Genomic DNA, 12,425 nt, shown 5'->3' on the forward strand with positions numbered 1-12,425 from the left:
TAAAAAAATGTTTCAGATAAAAGTTGTTAAAATTAATCGGTTGAAAAAGATGGTATGACAAAAAGTTGGGATTTCCATTTAATAAAAATAATGATCAGTGAATATCTCGAAAATGACGCCATCTGTAAACAAACTGATATAGTTGTTTTATATCCCTTCTGAAACTATACAACTTTTGTCTGAAACGTTTTTCCGTATCCTCCATATTTTTTGAGATATTTGATTGGGGCATTTAAAATGGGACACCCTGTATATGAGAGTTCAGAATACGGACCACAGAAGAGTCATGTACATGTATCATATTACACGCCTTTACGACGTTGCTATTTTTCTTATTAAAAGTTGTACATCCAACAAACATATGTGATTTGCATCTTCAGCAATGTTACATTTGTTAAAATTACAAATAAGGAAAAATGATTTGTTGCGGTAACTGTTTGATTTGTTCCTCGTTAAATTATCAAACAGCGAACGTTCATTTGTTATAATAACCGAAGTCTTTTTCTCAGTGCAGAGGTCCCTTCGCGATTTGTGATGAAAGGAAATAGTAAGAGTAAGGTTGTTTCCCGCCTTCTTTTGACAACTTCCCTTTACAGGATCGTCGTCGGTTTTCACACGCGCGCGGTATCTTCAGGCCGCTACGGCCTGAATTTGAAACCAACGCGTCGAGTGTAATCTCGCTGCGTGCATATTTTTTGATATCCATTTGTCTGATTTGAAAATTCTCGTCGGGAATTCATCTCGACTGAACGAGAGGATCTTCAATCTCGTCGTACCTTCTGCACATATTTTGCGTCGAACATTTCCGCAGAGACATTCCAGGAACGGGAGAAATGCCCGGCCTCCCGTTATTATGTCTAGTCTATTGTGATAAATATGAGTATAATGAACTTTGAACCTTGAATCTTGAACCTAGGCACAATAACCATACAATTGTAGATTAGGTCATTGTGAACAAAAAAGTTCTTTACCGTTTCGCCGATAAGTACGCAAATTTTCAAGTTATCAACTAAAAGAGCTTCTGGATGCGATCATTTTCAATCATTAATAACTTAATAACTATTGCGATTTTTGCAAAATGGTGTTTGACTTTTCTTTTCAGTTTGATCTGATGAACCTTCACAATTTTTCGTTTCCAAAAGAATCCCGCTCACCCTATATATTACGCTATTACGACGTTGCTATTCTTTTTAGTACAAGTTTAGTAGAATCCAACAAACATACAGAATATCTCATTTCAAAGGATCCACTCAAATATCTCAGAGACACTGCGTTAAATTGAAAAATGTTCCAGACAAAGGTTGTTCGGTTTGAAGGAGGACATGAGACAAAACGATAACATTTTGTTTATAGATGAAGTCACTTTCGAGATATTCACTGATCATCAGTTTTCTTAAATGGAAATTCCAATCTCTTATTATATCATCTTTTTCTACCAATTAATTTGAACAACTTTTGTCTGAAATGGGACACCCTGTATATGATATGTATCTCCAGCAATGCATACTTGTTGGAATTGCAAATAACGAAAAATGATTTGTTGCGGTAACTGTTTGATTTGTTCCCCCATTTAAATATCAGACAGCAAACGTTCATTTGTTGTGACAACAGAAGTCTTTGTCTCAGTGCGCGCGCCTCGTCGCGCGAGAATGGACAAAACCGAAATCTCGACGATTCTTAACCCTTTGAGGCATATAGTGGTAAGTACACTGCTCAAAAGAAATATAGCATAGATAATTTATTGCCGAAAATTGGCCAACTTTGACCGGCGATTACTTCGCGAAAAATTATTGTAGACTAATTTCTTTTTTTCAAAATGAAGCTTGAAGTCTCTACTTTAAGAATGTATCTCCATTTTTTGCATGCGATGCACCCCTATCCCAGTACGCCCCCCTGACGCCTGAGGGCATGTTTGGTGTACTGAAAATTGCAAAGTTTGACGGATTGTACGGACATGGACAATTTTTTTCGGGGACGCCGTTTGCATCGTCATAAAGTACAAATCTTCTCCTTCAATTTGAAAAAAGAAATGGAGTTGCTACAATTTTTTTCGCAAAGTTACAGCCCTTCAAAAATAATGTAAATGTCCGCTTTCTCGGTAACGCGACCAAATGCGAGAAACCACTGATTGGTTTAACCCAAGCCGTCTTGCAACATAAGATTGCGAGAAACCTTCGCCCATAAGCGCAATGATTCGCCCATGCTGGATTTGATTCAGTGGTCGCATTTTGATGTCATGAAAAGCAAGAAAGCAGAGAAAAAGCAATGACAGCAAGAACAATTGTAGAGCAAGAAACAGAAATCATAGCCGGAGCCGTGGAGAATACGGAGAGAGTTTGTTTGCCGATGCTAGGAATGTTGGCTATCGTCAAAACACGAGCCAGAAGCCCGAAAAACATGCGCGCGTGTTTGCGCGTGCCCGTGTCAACAAATATTTTTGCTCCACTATGATTTCCAGTCATTTAATCCGCTGCGCCGGCCGGTACTTGGCCCGAAGGTCAAAAACAACGATATTTCTGAAGGGCTACTTTAAAGGGTAACTTTGCGAAAAAATTGTAGCGACTCCATTTTTTTTTCAAATTGAAGGGGGAGATTTGAACTTTATGACGATGCGAACGGCGTCCCCGAAAAAAATTGTCCACGTCCGTGCATTCCGTCAAACTTTGCAATTTTCAGTACACCAAACATGCCCTCAGATGTCAGGGGTTACTGGGATAGGGGTGCATCGTATACAAAAAATGGAGATACGTTCTTTAAGTAGAGACTTCAAGCTTCATTTTGAAAAAAATATCATTAGTCCACAATAATTTTTCGCGAAGTAATCGCCAGTCAAAGTTGGCCAATTTTCGGCAATAAATTATCTATGCCATATTTCTTTTGAGCGGTCTATACATTTACCACCTATTTATTCTCACATTTTCATGAAATATTTCATATTTGAGGAAGTTCTTGTCGGGTTTTTTGCGTTTTTTAGCTTCTTATATGATATGGGAACATACATATGAAAGGTTTAGAAGTATTTTGCATAAGTTGTCCCTTTATTATAAATAAACAAAGTGCGAAAAATACACATTTTTACAGAAAAAAATAATTTTCCACGGACTATGAGTGAATTTTTTGCTCAAAATCAAGATTTGGGGGTTTTTTGGTTCGCTGATTACGAATCTGAGGTCCAAATTTCAAAATTAATTTTCCAAGATGGCGAATTCAAAATGGCGGATCATAGGATTTTTATTAAATTAGCTAAAATTGTACTCTGGTTAGTTTTTGAGGTCGCTGATTACGAATCTGAGGTTCAAATTCTAAACTTTATTTTCCAAGACGGTGGATCATAAAATTTTTTTATGATCAGCTGAGATTGTACTTTGGTTAGCTTTCAAGGTCGACGATTACGAATCACCGATGTCACCGAAATGATCGCGGTTTTTCATTTTTGCGTCCTTGCATCTTGAATTTCGAAAATCCGACAACGAATTCGTCATCAGCGAGCCCAGAAACCCCGGTATATAAATTTTCATGTGATTCGGATTTCCTGAAAAATACGTGCCACAAAGGACGTTAAACGACGCGCGCGCATTGAATTGCAATTCCCGTCACCCGTCATCGCTGGCGCTCGATGAACCCCACGGAGTTTACGTCTTCGTGGCGAGCGAGCAAATTTCCATGGATGCGCATACATGGAAATGATTCTCTCCTACGCTACGCCGACGCAGGCGCAGGCGGTGCGAATGGGCACCTCTCTCGATCGCACGTATTGTCCGCGATTTGCAATGTGAAATAGTCCGAGCGTAGATGTTATGATCGAGAGAGTGCAACACGTGAGCGGCGACAATCCGCGTGCGCGTAGGGAAATGGTCGTTGCGTGGAATCGCGACGGGCGCGTCGCGTCGCAAATTACGTGAACGTGTGGTGCTCGGCTGCGTGTTTCGCAACCGGCGCGGCGGAGTCGCTCGGGAAAATGCAGTATTGCGAAAGAAACGATAACGACGCACGGCGACGGCAGGGTAACGGTGTTACTTTACGACGATACAATGTTCACCTCTGAACGTGTTCGTACGTGCGTACGGGCCGAATTAACGATCACGCTAGTCACGCTCGCGGCGGGGATTAAATAATTTTTACCGACCAGCGAGCTCCGCAGGTATCCCGAAAGTATCGCGCGTCACGTGATCGCGGAGGTGTTATCTCTGTGGAAATAATCCGTCTCGACGCACTTATCGCGACGCGAAACAATGTGGTAATGAGATTTATCGCGAGACTGACAAATTGCGCTCAAGAGGCGCGCGCACCAGCCGGCGCGATTATCGCGAAATTAAAACAATCTCGCGGCCCTATCTCGGCCCGATCACCTCGTAAATAACAATCGTAGACAGCCGTCCACGTTTGTAGACACAAGCTCGGCAAACGAGTCGAAAATTTCGCTGGCGTTACATGAGCACGCGCGTTATCAGAGATCGACGAATGTGGATATGTACGAGTCCGGGCGCGCGCGACGTATCACCTCACTACGGAACGAATTGCGAGCGTAAAATTTTATCAGACATCGGTGCGATTTCAATTACGCAATTTCGAAACGAGACACGTCCGACGTGTCTCGCGCCGGGCCGGGCCGGGCCGGTTCCACGGCGCGATTGGCCAATCGCGGGCGAGGGGGGACGCCCGATCGAGCGCAGATATCGCGCGTCGTACGATGTTACAAAGCCGCGCACAAAGCTGCGTGCGTATATAGCCCCCCCCCCCACCCCCCCGCCGTGCCTTATAAGGAGTTTGCGCGAATCCGTTTACTCGAGCGTCGAGCAATTATCGCGATATCATCGTTCTCCGAGAGCGCGCGGCGCGACACGCCGAGACGCGAGACGAGAGACGAGAGGGGGGCCGAGACGGGCGCGTTCGCGCTTTCGACAGCGTGAAGATCGGCGTGAAGATGTGCGACAAGTGGCACATGCGGCCAGGATAGATCGTCATCTTATAGCACGAAAATACTCCCGGTTCGCTCCGCGACGGAGTGTTTAACGGCTGCCGAAGCAGCGACGCGACGCTGCTTATTTCCCACCGGTGTATGCAAATTTATAAGAGTTGAGAGGAAGAGCAAGTCGGCGAACTTTCTCGAATTGCACCCACCGGACGTTGCAGCGGGTATACATTCTTAAGTCTGCTCGCTGAGGAATTTTTTTATTGCGCAGCTTGTACCGCTTTTATGCGCACCATCGGCGCTTTTACGAAAATCTCGGGATCTCTTAAAGTACGGTTCTCGGAAGCTCCCTCTCTCTCTATATTATATTACACTGTAACTTATACAGAGTGTCCCATTTCAATTGTGCACTCCCATCAACATCGCAGAAAGTGATCGGATGAGAAACAGTTTCAGACAAAAGCTGCTTGGTTTGAAGGGAGCCATGAAACAGCGATATCGTTTTGTTTACAGATGGCGTCACTTTCGCGATATTCATTGATCATTACTTTTCTTAAATGGAAAGCCCCGTTTTTTATTACATTATCTTTTTCTATCAGTTCATTTGAATAACTTTTGTCTGAGATATTTTTTCATTTGCCTAATATTTTTCAGATATTTAAGGAACCTTGGTAACTTCTTCCTAACCTAACTTCTTCAAGATTTGAATTACGATATCTCGGTGGCTATTTGTCGGGAGAGAAAGTGATACTAGACTTTTTCACTCTCTTTGGTCTCAAGAATATACTGTTACAATAGCATCCTAACTTTTGTTAACTTGTTGACTTTTGGAAATTTAAAAATTATCAAAAATATTTCAAAAAGTATCAGGCAAATTGAGTGACTACAAATTCTTTAAGGGGTTAAATCTCCCAGGGCATTATTAAACTTCATTTCTCTCTCTCTCTCTCTCTCTCTCTCTCTCGATTTTTCATCTTCTGTAGATTATCGCGTTCTCAGATCTTCATGCTTTCGAGTAACGCACAAGTGGGAATTATGGCGTTGAAACAGAAAATCAATTACGCTGGAAAGCGGTGCCTGGGCGATTTGCAATTAGCAACGCGTTCTAGTGCGTCTCGATAATTGAAGGATTTGGAGCAATAATACGTACTGCCGGCCGGTCGGACGGACGAGAGAAAGCAGCGCGTGCGAGCCTCTCGGCTCGCTCTTGTCCCCCCAAGCGCGATTAAGCTCAGGCGATAAACGATTTTTGCATTCTCCTCTATTACCAACTATCACGAACTATTAAGAGCGATATCTAAAAGTGATTGGCTGTTTAACCGCGATTAATTGTTCGATCATCTCAGATGCGCGGGTCCTCCTTTCGCGCTCGACGGCGGCGGCTACGCGCGTCGATCGAGAGAGGAGCACCGCTCGCTCGCGATATTAAAATTCCTGTCATTTTTGCGCGGAGCGGGGGGAGACGGCGGGGCGGCGAGGACGGATTAAATCCGAGCGCACGAAGTCGATCGGAGAACGGGTCCGATTAACACATCGGTACGAGCGCGGACGACGTTTAAATGACGTCGATTAGTCACCGTTTCTTCCTCCTTCGTGCGGAGAAGCGCTGTGCGGGGCAAATAAAAATGAGCCGACTGCTCCGGGGGAGGTTGATCGAAAGTCAGATTTATCGGGCGCATTTAACGATCTCGAGTACGGGTATTCATTAAACATCCACTCGAGCGTTTCATTGGCGGGCCGCGACGAGAAGGAGCGCAGCTGCCACTTTAAACGATCCCTCGTCGGATCGCAGTCCGCTAATTCGAATCGATCGCCGGGCTAATTGTAACACGGCTCAATTGGACTACCTATCATTTGCATTTTACGTCTGAACGCAGCCTCTCGTTAAGGAATCCCGCGCGCTCGCTCTCGCGTCGCGTCGCGTCGCGTCGCGTCGCGAAGCGACGATCGAGAGGAGACGAGATCGCCTGCTTTCTGTAGGCCTCGAGTATCTCTGAAAGGAATAAAGAACCAAATAAAACAATGGCCATCTGAAATGAAACACGCCGCGATAAGGAAGAGCGGATCTTTATCTCGGGACGCTGCGTCGAACGGGGCGACAAATCGACGAGAAGGAAGGAAAAGGCGAATAATTAGAAAGAGAAAAAAGCCGTCTTAAAATGGAACACTCGAAAGAAAAAAGTAATTTCAGAACAATCATCTAAATTTTAGAGGATTTTACTTTTATATACGGTCTCAAGAGGATTTCTCTAAAATTAAAAGGAAAATATTATAAACACATTATTCTTAAAGTTAGAGGAATTATACATTATATATATAATACAAATCTGATTTTAATATAAATTTGCTCTTATACACAGATTATTTAATCTTTTTTGAGCGGATTATTATTTATTCTTACTGTACTTTATTCTTACTGCTTATACTGGTTAATTTGAAAAAATTACTGTAATGTATAGCGAAAAGTATACAGATATACTTCTGGCTCCAGTTCTGCAATAAGTAGGCACGAATGAAATAAGATCATCATAATAAATACATTTCCAATCAGTTTTGTTATAGACTTTATAGCTACAAAGATGTTCATTATAACTAATTGTGTGAAACATAGTTAGAAAAAGAATATATTATTCAACTTCTTGCAATAGATTATAAATTTGACCAAATGTGAGTAAATTATTTTCTTTACATGTTACAACAACGCACATATCTTTTTTAAAAAGCGTTCCAAATATTCTGACTCATGAGCATGTGATTATTTTTCATTCATGTCTAGAGGTAGAGCATGACTGAAAGAAAAGAAGCCTACAGTCAAATCAACATATTTCTCTTCATATAAGAGGAAAATTAATCGATGTAAAAGGAAATCTTCTTGAAATAAAAGAGGAAAACAGATTAGAATAATATCTAAATTTTAGTTGAATGGTTTAATCGCTTTATCGAGAGAAGAATCCTTTTCCTGTAAAAGGCTTCGTTTAGAATACGAGACAATAGGAAAAATCATCACTTTACAAATGGAATACTTTTTTTTGGATGCACATATCTTTTTCAAAAATCGTTCTAAATATTCTGATCCATGAGCACATGATTATTCTTTCGTTCATGTCTGGAGGTAGAGCATGACCGAACAAAAGAAGCCGACATTCAAATCAACTCTATTGCTCTTCACATAAGAGAGAAATTAATTGATATAAGAGGAAATTCTCATGAAATAAGAGGAAAACAGTTAGAACAACATCTAATAATCTCAGATTTCAGATGAATGGTTCACTTTAATCGCTTTATCGAGAAAGAGGAATCCTTTTTCTAAAAAAGACTTCGCTTAGGATATGAGACTATGGGAAAAATCTCACTTTACTTAAGTGGAATATCTTTTTTCGAATAAAGCCGCGCCTCGTCTGTCTGGCCGTCCGTCTGCCTCGCGACACGCTCGACTGCACCTTTGCGTTTCGGCGCGCGACTGCGTAATTATTTAGACGTCACACGTCACGGATCGATCTCCGTGCCGAGGCTGTCGTGCGCAGCGCGCGATAATGCGCGGCCGCATTATTCATGGCGGCATGCGTTCTCGCAGGACGCGGGATTAGAAACGCACCTGTTCCGCCGGGCGGCTCCCGCGGGCTCGACATCTGTCGTCTCGCTCGCGCTCGCGCGCGCGCGCGCGCGCGTCGCTTCGACGCAGCCTCGATTTCATCGCGAGCGCATCTCCGTCCCGCGGAATTCCCCCGGCGAATGCCTCGCTGTTTGCCTTGCCGCGGAATTTCCACGATATCGAGTCGAATTCCGGCGACGAACGAGGGAACGACGAGATCACGAGAGGGCTCGCCGCGGCGCATTCCCCGCGATGGACTTTCGAATCCGCGCCGTTCCGAGAGAGGAGAGATCGCGCTCTCCGCGAGGAAGCAGCGCTTTTTACTCACCCGTCGCCCCGTGCTGGTCCTTTTCTTATGTAAACGTCCCGGGTCTCGCCCCCGGACCATCCATCTCTAAGACGTTCTCTGCAAAAATTCCTCTTCGGAACGGAAAGCAGGCGCAGCTTGCGCTCTCGCCGAGCTGCGCTCGACCCAGAGGCGACCGCCGCACGCAGTGAGGCCAGATAAAATTTCTTGGTTGAAAATTCTCTAGAGACCTGAATTTCCAACGGATCATCGACACCAATGAATGAGGTTGATCCTGAATAAGTTCTAAAGAGATCTGTCTAGCCGAAATTTTGAAAAAAATTGTCGGTTCAGGGTTCATGGGTTTTAGGGTTTGTCTTCAAAGTTTCGAGGCTCGAACTTAATGTTTTATAACTGAATATTCAGTCGAGTATTATTAGGTTTCCGAGCTATGGCTAGATTCGGTTTTTCGACTATTTGGGGCTCTTAATATATATGAGGCTTCATGCATCCACGAGCTAAAAAGTTCTCGGATTGATAGATTCCTAGGTTGATGGACTTAAGACTCAAAATCCCTCGGTTTTACGGTACTTAACGGGTCTATATTTGATGTTTTTGTATCTTGGGCATATGAGTTTTGGGTCAATGGGTTTCTGCTTCAAGATCGATAAATCTCTCGAGGTGTCTGTTGATTGGTTTCATAGTTCATTCAATGCGCTGAATACGCTACTAGTCGCTACTAGATAGAAATAAGTGTCGAATAATGAGTATTTCGCAAGTTTCTCGCGTTTAAGCGATAATTTTTCCTCTTTTGGGGCTGCTAATTCGAGAACACAATTTTTTTGTTAATTTTGACAAGACAGATCTCTTCGGCATTTATTCCGGACAGGATCATCCATTGGTGTCGATGATCGGTTGGAAATTCAGGTCTCTAGAGAATTTTCAAGCAAAGAATGTCATCTGGCTCCACTGTGCGCCGCCGCGCGGTGATGCTTTCTTGCGTTTAACGCAGTTGCGGCTGCGGCTTCGTCGCAGCACTCAAGAAATTTTCTGAAATCAGTGCTTGGCGTGGAAATGGAAGCGCGGGTGGTTTCCCCTCTCAGCTCGCTGATCCAAAAGTGAAACGGGCTTCTTCTTTCGATCGGGACTTTTTTCCATCGCTCGTACACTTAGAGCGGATAAAAATATCGTTGATGTTAGACGTTAGATATTCTGTCGATCGAGCGCGCGATAAAAGATGAAAGAAAAGAACCGCGGAACCGCGGAATCGGTCAGCGATCGATGACGAGCGACATAATTGGCTTATCAACCCGAAGTAATCGCAATTCAATCCGGCGATGAATGCACCGACACTGATACGATTACGGAGCGCGGAGCCGCCTCGCAGCGCGCGTACCCTCGTCAGCTCCACGGACAAGACAATTATACCGACGTTAATTGACCAGAAACGGCGGTCTCTTCTTGCTTTCACTCCCCCGCCCCCGGCGCCCCGGCGTGCGTTCGACTGCGCCTCTGTCGAATTCGACGGAGTGTGGCATTCCGCGTTTTAATCGAGAGCCGGCTCACGTGATTCGTCAGAACTGTCTCTCATATCGACTCATCGTGTTTTATTCTATTAAAAAAATTTGTTTATCAAGAAATATCAGGAGCGTGATTTAGTTTTATGGGTTTTTTTTCTCTCTGAAAAACTGATTCACTTAAACCAGACAATAAAAACGAATCATCCTAATCGAAATATTTTCCTTCATTTTCTACAACTTTTCTCATCTTTCTGACAACAGATGGATTCCGCGACGATAAAAAGATTCTTCTTTGGAGTTGATCCAATTTTCGACAAAGTTTCACACTTACCCGAAGTTACGAAAGTGTATATCCTCTAGAGCAGGGGTTCCCAATCCGGGGGGGGGGGTGCTCGCACCTCCTGAAAGTGCGAGGAAACATTCTTGGGGATGCGAGGAGGAGTGATTGTAATTAATAATGATTAAGTTGAGTTCTGGAATAATTCGGCTTTTTTTACCATCGAATTAAAAATAATGTTATTAAAGTTATATATTTTTTACATCTTTTACTATCTTTTTACATACATATTTTTTACATACGTAGATATTCATTACGCATCACTATGCGAATAGTGAAGGCGATTATTTTTTTACAGAACGCGCCTCTTCTTTTCACCGTGTACCTGTGAGTACATGTGAGTACATTCCTTTGCTGTTTTTCATCGCAATATTTATCGCAATATCGCAATTCAGGATTCAATGGAGCATGAATATTAAATACATTCCCCGTATATTTCGGCAATAAGCCGATATTACGGCACGCGCCCGCGGGAAACGTGAAACGCTGGCGAGCGTTGAGAACTTTCCTCACTTGCCTTCATCACGCGCGATATGCCTCATAAAAAAATAATTACGACTTTGCAGACCTATCGCGAGGTCTCGGGATTAAAGAGGGGCCCGACACGAGCGGCGTGAAAGTACCCGCTTCCACCAGCCGCTAATCATTTCTCGGCGATCGTTCGGTAGCGTCTCGCTGGCAGAGACTGCTGGCTTGCTTGACTACTCCGTCTCGGATCTTCTGATAGTCCGAATAATAGTTATCTTGAGAAAAAGCAAAGCAAGATAGTGTCTCGCGCGCGGAGAGTCTCTCTCTTCGCCACGGCCACGTGTTAAAAACGAGACTCAATTAAGACTGCAAAATCTCCACGCGCAACTTTCGTCTACAACGCCGCACCTGTTTCGTTCAGGGTGGCTTCATCGTGATCGCGAATTTATCGCGTCTGCTCGGGCAGCAATTTGACTTCGGCACCCACGGTGCCGTGCAAAGTGTGTTTGCGTAATAATCGGCGCGCGCGTCGTTGCCGTGTTGCCTTTCTCGCCTCTCTCGGCTCAGATCGGCCGAAACTTTCGTAATAAAAGTTTCGGCTTAATCGTGACCGCGGCCGGTAATCACGCCTAAGTGAGTTATTACCGGGGGCCGTGTTACACACGCCGTCGTTTCTTTCAATTTATCGATAGCGCGCGCGCTCACCCACGAGAAGCCGCGACGAAGCATTATTTATCTCGCCGTGGCCAATCATGAATCTTAGATAACGCGAGCGTTGACTTATGGCGCGGAAATGCACGACGCACCGGCGCCAGTCGTTCCGCTTATATATACGGTGTTTTTTTTTTTTACACCTGGAGCGGGAACGTGTTCACGTAGGTGGGAACGACCGGAATTATTATTATTGATTTTTGTTTATTAATTTGGAGGCGCGCATATTATTATATCGTAGATCTAAATTTTATATCGTGTGCCACATCTCGCCATGTTCTTCAAAAGTTACTACTTTCAACATGACGATTGCGTGTCATGATTAAAAGAAACAATTCTGAAAGACTATGAGACACGGCCGAGAAATGACTCGATGCCAGTTGCAACTGCGAATGCATTATAGTCTCTATATTAGGACAAAAATGCACGGGAGGACGAGGTGGCCGAGTGGTTAAGGCGTTGGACTGCTAATCCAATGTGCTCTGCACGCGTGGGTTCGAATCCCATCCTCGTCGATTCTTTTTTTTTTTACGAAACGATTGTGACATGCGCGATATTGTTACGAATGAGTAAATTTTTTATATCGCATATCATCTATC

General features: G+C 43.8%; 1 protein-coding gene and 1 non-coding gene across 2 annotated transcripts in view; both read left to right on the plus strand.

Annotated features, from left to right (window-relative positions):
- The window catches only part of LOC105181335 (putative uncharacterized protein DDB_G0277255), a 228,730-nt gene that overhangs the window by 10,316 nt on the left and 205,989 nt on the right, over positions 1-12,425 (plus strand). The gene's annotated exons all lie outside the window — the stretch shown is intronic.
- Positions 12,260-12,341, plus strand: TRNAS-GCU (transfer RNA serine (anticodon GCU)). Its single transcript has one exon. It is a non-coding gene; the product is annotated as a tRNA-Ser (tRNA).

Source organism: Harpegnathos saltator, unplaced genomic scaffold (assembly GCF_003227715.2).
Source record: "Harpegnathos saltator strain DR-91 unplaced genomic scaffold, Hsal_v8.6 scaffold124, whole genome shotgun sequence".
NCBI classification, from domain to species: domain Eukaryota; kingdom Metazoa; phylum Arthropoda; class Insecta; order Hymenoptera; family Formicidae; genus Harpegnathos; species Harpegnathos saltator.